The sequence below is a fragment of the Rattus norvegicus genome, chromosome 9, assembly GCF_021556685.1.
Source record: "Rattus norvegicus strain SHRSP/BbbUtx chromosome 9, alternate assembly SHRSP_T2T, whole genome shotgun sequence".
Lineage (NCBI taxonomy): Eukaryota > Metazoa > Chordata > Mammalia > Rodentia > Muridae > Rattus > Rattus norvegicus.
In genome coordinates this window covers 120,994,714-121,003,010 of record NC_141542.1, presented here as the reverse complement: position 1 = coordinate 121,003,010, position 8,297 = coordinate 120,994,714, and the positions used below count along the sequence as shown (strand labels likewise).

Genomic DNA, 8,297 nt, shown 5'->3' with positions numbered 1-8,297 from the left:
CCTAAATATAGTAAAAGCAACATACAGCAAACCAGAAGCCAACATCAAACTAAATGCAATTTAGTTTAATTGAAGCAATCCCACTAAAATCAGGGACTAGACAAGGCTGACTATTCTCTCCCTACCTATTTAATATAGTACTCGAAGTCCTAGCCAGAGCAATCAGACAACAAAAAGAGGTCAAAGGGATACAAATTGGAAAGGAAGAAGTCAAAATATCACTATTTGCTGATGATATGATAGTATACTTAAGTGACTCCTAAACCCGATAAACAACTTCAGCAAAGTGGCTGGATATATAATTAAACAAATCAGTAGCCTTCTTCTACTCAAAGGATAAACAACCTGAGAAAGAAATTAGGTTTTTTCCTATCGAACCAGGCGGCCTCAGCCGTGAACAAGTGAACAACGCAGAATGGCCAAGATCAAGGCTCGGAACCTGCGCGGCAAGAAGGAAGAGCTGTTGAAACAACTGGACGATCTGAAGGTGGAAATGTCCCAGCTTCGCGTTGCCAAAATGACAGATGGCGCCACGTCCAAGTTCTCTAAGATAGGAGTAATATGCAAATCCATCACTTGTGTCCTCACTGTCATTAATCAGACTCAAAAGGAAAACCTCAGGAAGTTCTACAAGGGAAAAAAGTACAAGCTCCTGCACCTGCGACCCAAGAAGACGAGAGCCATGCGCTGCGGGCTCACCAATCACGAAGAGAAGCCGAAGGCCAAGAAGCAGCAGCGGAAGGACCATCTGTACCCACTGCGCAAGTACGCAGTCAAGGCCTGAGACTTCGACAATGACAATAAACTGTAAGACGACGAGAAAATAAAAAGAAATTAGGGAAACCACACCCTTCACAATAGTCACAAACAATAAAAAATACCTTGGAGTGACTCTAAACAAGCAACTGAAAGATCTGTATGACAAGAACTTCAAGTCTCTGAAGAAAGAAATTGAAGGTCTCAGAAGATGGAAAGATCTCCCATGTCATGGGTTGGCAGGATTAATATAGTAAAACTGGCCATTTTTCCAAAAGCGATCTACAGAGCAATTTGCAAATTCATCTGGAATAACCAAAAACCCAGGATAGCAAAAACTATTGCCAACAATACAAGAACTTCTGGGGAAATCACCATCCCTGAAATTAAGCTATATTATGGAGCAATAGTGATAAAAGGAAAAAAAAAAAACAACTGTATGATATTGGTACAGAGACAGGCAGGTAGATCAGTGAAATAGAATTGAAGACCCAGAAATGAACCCACACACCTATGCTCACTTGATCTTTGACAAAGGAGTTAAAATTGTCCAGTGGAAAAAAGACAGCATTTTCAACAAATGGTGTTGGTTCAACTGGGGGTCAGCATGTAGAAGAATGCAAATTGACCCATTCTTATCACTCTGCAGAAAGCTCAAGTCCAAGGGGATTAAGGACCTCCACATAAAACCAGATACACTCAAACTAATAGAAGAAAAAGTGGGGAAGAGCCTCAAACACATGGGCACTGGGGAAAAATTCCTGAACAGAACACCAATGGCTTATGCTCTAAAATCAAGAATTGACAAATGGGGCCTCATAAAACTGCAAAGTTTCTGTAAGGCAAGAAGACAGCAACCAAGCAGTCATAACTGAAAACCAGAGCTCATGGACAGGAAGGAAGAAGGTCAGTTTTATCCAGTGGGGCTGAGAAAATCCGTACATGTTTTGTTTTCCCTGGGTGATATGACCAATCCGAAATTATTAAGGTCCTCAACAAGAAGATGCAAGACTTCATTAAGGTGTGTCCAGGGAGGTGAGAGGTGACTTACACAAAAAAGCCACTCAATACAGAAAATCTGGTGAGTACAGGTGTGGTATCCTAGTCAACAAAACGTTAGAACCAACAATGGGCCATGTGACTCCAAAAGAAGGACAACCAATTTGAGACAAGGTCTGCAGAATTTTTAGCTAAAAGTAGAAATTATATGCATGCTCTCCAGCAAACTCCCCACGGGCCATGTCAGGTACTACCTAACATAACCACGTGGCATTAGCCATAGTCATCATGCAATAGCAGGAGCCCCACTGCCTATATCTCAGTCCAGCATAAGGACGGTGTGTTGCCCTCAGTAAGAGCAAGTGTAAGAGGGCTGGCCCTGACACTTGTTGCCCACTCGGTGGTATGGACAAGAAAGGGACACCCTCCTCTGCCCTAGTACCTCACTACCTGCAGGCATCATGAGACCTGGCACTGATGTTACCAGAGCAGAGTGCCCCTGCATGTCACTTGCTGCAGCATTCGGGAGGTCAGGCCCTGCACCATGCCTGAGTAGCACAGTAGAGCCAGCCCTGGTGGTATGAGTTGTGAAGAGTAGGTCCTGAGGGCCCTGCTTCTTGTCTGGAAGGCACTGGTGAAGATGAAGGACAGACCGCCCTCCCCTCCCTAATCCCTTGCTATCTATGGCAGCCATGAAAGCTGGCCCCGTGGTCATCTGTAACAGAACTGGACATGCCCCTCACTAGCTGCAATCCTTGAGAGACTGGGCCTGGCACCTTACCTGGGCAGCAGGGAAGAGCTGGCCCTGTTTTCAGGGATTTCTGATTAGGCACTACCCTTGGAGAGTGCAAAAGCTGCCAGGCTGACTTGCACAGATGTTTCTCAGGCCCAGATCTGGGGCTATGATTTGCTGCACACCAACATCTAGCCCCCTGATGAATTGCTGCAGTAGTACAGGAAGGACCCAGTCCTACCAATCCTAATCTCCAGGATCTCCAAACATGGGCATTGGCAATAACAAGATTCGGAGAGGTGTCACAGTGAAGCTCCAGTATTGATAGAGTGGCAGAAGCCTTATACCACACCAAAAAGCCATCATCATAAACTTTTGCAAGCAAGATGGTATAGGACCCAGTGTTACACACTGAAGCTTCCACAGGAGTTTTATCCCTTTAGTTGGGGGTTGGTTGCAAGGGTGAAGAGAGTGCACAGGAAAAAAGGGAGAAATGAGTGGGATTGAGGTGTGTGAGGTAAACTTCACACACACACACCAAACCATTATCAACTTAAACAAGCAAAAAGCAGAACTTCCAATCCCAAGGCTCAGGGATCTTTAGGATGAGAACTAGAAAGACTGTAAATGCCAAAGTGGTCGATAACATCAGGAACACAGCAGGGTTGTTGCAAATAGAAACTCACATTGACTGTCGCAGCACATGAGAACTGAGCAAGCTCACACCAGGAAGAATCTCATGAACAGGGATGTGGGAACATGGATAAGACATCCCACCACAGGGCTGGAGAGATGGCTCAGCAGTTAAGAGCACCCGACTACTCTTCCAGAGGTCATGAGTTCAATTCCCAGCAACCACATGGTGGCTCACAACCATCTGTAATGAGATCTGATGCCCTCTTCTGGTGTATCTGAAGACAGCTACAGTGTACTTATATATAATAAATAAATCTTTAAAAAAAAAAAAGAAATCCCACCACAAGGTAAGAGATGGTTGGCACCTGACAGCTGATGAGAGGGGGAAAGTCAGTGTTCTCATGGCAAGCCCTGAGAGGGCAATGATATGCCAAGGCAGACTTCACCATTGAGATTTGTTGAGAAGAGAAGGAACAGAAGGAACAAGATGGGGAGGAAGAAGAGGCAGAATAGGAGGATAAGGGAGAGAAGTAGGAAAAGAATAGAAAGATGAGGAGGAAGAGAAAGAGGTGGAGGAGGGAGAGGAGGAGGAAGAGGAAGAGGAGTGGAAAACTTCTCGTAGTTGGGTGGTGTTGAGTATCCATGTTGTATATCCCTTCCCTGAGAGACTGGAACATTCATTTAGCATGGAAGCTCCTTAAATAGGAATGTAACAATTCCAAATAATTTCAGGAAGTCCCTGAAACTGAACAGATTCCCTACATCTCTCTTTTCCAAGATGTAATCAACCTAAGCTGCTCAGTTCCTCTCAGACAAGCCATGGTACAAGCTCAACTGTGAGACCAGACCAGCCAGCTGCCTGACAGAAGCAGAAAACAGCCATGCTGCCTGGATGAGTTTTAGAGCAACCGAGACTTACAACACTCTTCCACCTGTTGAGCTGCTGTCAGGCTGTGCAGTGTGCTCCAGGTTGCAAACTAAGGCAAGCTTGTCACCCAAGTTGGGGATAGGCTATGGTGATGCACCTTTGAGTCATTTGTGTTCCTCTGAGTCATCTCCCATATTCCCCGTTGGAGTTTATTCCCACAAAACTCATTGTATTACCAAGCAGGACTGGGTGGTATCCCTACTATTTTGTTTCCTATCTGGGGTGGGCAGATTTATATGTTACATATGCCCAGGGAAGGTTTTGGAGGGACCCACACATGTGAGGAGTAGAGAATGCTCCATACAGGGCTCAGGATTAAGATCAAACCACAAAACCACATTCAATGAGTAAAATGTAAACCCTTTCATCCCTCAAAGGAGGCTTGAGGTCAGGGATGGTGATTCTTTTATTGTTGAGGATAGTTTCCACTATCCTGAAATTTTTTTGTTATTTCAAATGTATTTGCAAATTGCTTTCTAATTCATAGAGTTAGAAATTTGAGTTGGAATTTTGGTGGAGATTTCATTGAATCTGTAGATTGCTTTTGGCAAAATGGCCAGTTTTACTATATTAATCCTGCCAATCCATGAGCATGAGAGATCTTTCCATCTTCTGAGACCTTCAATTTCTTTCTTCAGAGACTTGAAGTTCTTGTAATACAGATCTTTCATTTGCTTGGTTAGAGTCACCCCAAGGTATTTTATATTATTTGTGACTATTGTGAAGGGTGAAATTTCCCTAGCTTCTTTCTCAGCCTGTTTAGCCTTTGAGTAGAGGAAGGCTACTGATTTGTTTGATTTAATTTTATATTCAGCCACTTTGCTGAAGTTGTTTATCGGGCTTAGGAATCGAAAACCCAGAAATGAACCCACACACCTGTGGTCATCACTTGATCTTTGACAAAGGAGCTAAAACCATCCAGTGGAAAAAAGATAGCATTTTGAACAAATGGTGATGGTTCAGCTGTAAGTCAGCATTTAGAAGAATGTAAATTGATCCATTCTTATCACCCTGTACAAAGCTCAATTCCAAGTGGATCAAGGATCTCCATATAAAACCAGATGCACTCAAACTAATAGAAGAAAAAGTAGGGAAGAGCCTCGAACACATGGGCCCTGGAGAAAATTTCCTGAACAGAACACCAATGGCTTATGCTGTAAGATTGAGAATTGATAAATGGGACCTCATAAAATTGCAAAGTTTCTGTAAGACAAAGACACTGTTATTAGGACAACATGGCAACCAGTAGATTGGGAAAAGATCTTTACCAATCCTACATCTGATAGAGGGCTAATATCCAATATACATACATAGACATACAAAGAACTCAAGAAGTTAGACTCCAGGGGCTGGGGATTTAGCTCAGTGGTAGAGCGCTTACCTAGGAAGCGCAAGGCCCTGGGTTCGGTCCCCAGCTCCGAAAACCGAAAAAAAGAACAAAAAAAAAAAAGAAGTTAGACTCCAGAGAATCAAATAGCCCTATTAAAATGGGTACAGAGAATTCTCAGCTGAGGAATATTGAATGGCTGAGAAACACCTAAAGAATTCAACTTCCTTAGTTATTAGGGAAATGCAAATCAAAACAACCATGAAATTTCACTTCACACCAGTCAGAATAGCTAAGATTAAAAAACCAAGTGACATCAGATGTTGGTGAGGATGTGGAGAAAGAGGAACACTCCTCCATTGCTGGTGGGATTGCAAGCTGGTACAACCATTCTGGAAATCAGTCTGGCAGTTCCTCAGAAAATTGGACATTGAACTGCCTGAGGACCTAGCTATACCACTCCTGGGCACACATCCAAAAGATGCTGCAACATATAACAAGGACACATGCCCCACTATGTTCATAGCAGCCTTATTTATAATATCCAGAAGCTGGAAAGAACCCAGATGCCCTTCATCAGAGGAATGGATACAGAAAATGTGGTACATTTACACAATGGAATATTACTCAGCTATCAAAAACAATGACTTTATGAAATTCATAGGCAAGTAGATGGAACTAGAAAATATCTTGAGTGAAGTAAACCAATTACAAAATAACACACTTGCACTCACTGATAGATATTAGTCCCAAAGCTCAAATTACCCAAGATACACTCCACAGACCACATGAAGCTCAAGAAGAAAGAAAATCAAAGCAGATGCTTCAGTCCTTCTTAGAAGAGGGAACAAAAAATTCAAGGGAGGAAATAAGGAGGCAAAGTTTGGAGCACAGACTGAAGGAATGGCCATTAAGAGCCTGCACCACCTGGGGATCCAGCCCATATACATACAGCCACCAAATCCAGACAATATTGCTGATGCCAAAAAGTGCAGGCTGGCAGGAGCCTGAGCGGCTCTGACAGAGCGTGACAAATACAGAGGTGAATGCTAGCAGCAAACCATTGAACTGAGAACCGGGTCTCCATTGAAGGAGCTGAAGAGGTTTGTATCCCCTTAAGAACAATACCAACCAACCAGAATTCCCAGGGACTTAACCACCATCCAAAGAGTACACCTGCACAGACCCATGACTCCAGCTGCATATGTAGCAGAGGATGGCCTTGTTGGGCACCAATGGGATGAGAAGCCTTTGGTCCTGCCAAGGCTGGACCCCCCAGAGTAGTGGAATATCAGGGCGGGAGGGTGGGAAGGGGAGGGTAGATGGGTGGGGGAAGATCCTCATAGGAGGAGGAGGGATGGCATGGGGCTTCATGAATAGGAAAACAGGAAAGGGGATAACATTTGAAATGTAAATTAAAAAAAATCTAGTTAAAAAGACATAGAACGCCACACTATGTCGAAAGAAAGAAAGGAAGGAAGAAAGGAAGAAAGAATGGAGAAAAAAAAAGATGCTTTGACCAAACGTGGAATAGGGAGGAAATATTTCCCTTACATTTCCTGGTCACAGGACATCACTGAGTATACCCAAATTTGCAACTCTAGGCAAGACCCTGACCTAGAACACAAAGGTGAACACTGCTTACAGGCTGGCTCACAGGCACATGTCTAGCTTGCTTTCTTATGCAACTGAGGCCCATCTGCCTAACACTGAGGGCACTAACCATCTCCCTCAGCCTCCACACGCATCATCAATAAAGTGAATCACAAGCATGACCATAGGCCTTGGTGATGGAGGCATTCCGTCCATGTCACTACATGACTATATGATCAGTCATGCTCAAGTACAAACTATGGGGACCATCCCCAAGAGCCTGAACCCAAAGTCAGCATTCGCTAACATTTCCATAAACCATTTACAAAGTTAGCAGAAAGGAATGAACAATCCTATTCATAATTTTTTGAAAGAAAAACTACAAATATAAGCCCAACAGGAAGACGGAAAGAACACATAAAGAAAAAGTTCAGACCCTGTAGAAACTAAAGAAGACTCTAGAAGATGCAAAAATATCTTGAGTGTATTGATTAAGGTAGTCTCCATTGTAAAATGTCTATATTGGTGAAAGTGATCAACTAATAAACCTCCATCCACACTGAGATCACAGTTACATTCATAACAGACAAGAATCATATCTTATCAAAGAACAAATGTCCTCCATCAGCGAAAGTAAGCAGAAAGCAGTCCTGTTAGGCATACAAGCCATAGATTCTAGCCCTGGCAAGGCAGAAGCAGTGGCAGAGCTTGAGTTTGAGGCCAGCCTGGTGTACATATCGAGTCAGGAGAGGCAGAGCAACACAAAACAAAGTATGAAGTGGAAGAGAAAGCAAAAGAAGAGCTGAAGGTGGAGAATGAAGAAAAGAAGGGAAAGATGAGGAGGGAGAGAGGAAAGATGGAGGAGGAGGAACAACAGCAAGAGGAGGAGAAGGAAGAAAAAAAGAAGAGGAAGAAAGCACCATGCTAGAGAAACTGCACATCGGCAGAATGGAAAACAGTGGTGTGGCACAGAAACACACGAACAGATCACTGACCTTGGGTGGATTATCTAACGAACCCACAGTAAGAGACACCTAATTCTACACAAAGGTGGTGATGGAAATCTGCACAAAAAGGCTCACCTTGGTCAACAACTGGTGCTGGGAAAACCAAATGTCCATCTATGAGAGATTGAAGTTGCTCTGACCACACATTAAGATTATTCCAAATGAATCAGAATCACAAAGATAAGACCTGAAATGCTTCAGAAAAATCACAGCACACTTTAGCACATAGCCAAGTAAGCCTAGGACTTTGAAAGTGATATGGGTAAGGTAGAAGATGGGCTTAGGACTTAACATGTGGGCTCGTGTGAAATTTAAAAC

General features: G+C 43.4%; 1 pseudogene; it reads left to right on the top strand.

Annotated features, from left to right (window-relative positions):
* The first annotated feature begins 349 nt into the window (after nucleotides 1–349).
* Nucleotides 350–1,121, top strand: Rpl35l4 (ribosomal protein L35 like 4; annotated as a pseudogene).
* Nucleotides 1,122–8,297: the final 7,176 nt, after the last annotated feature.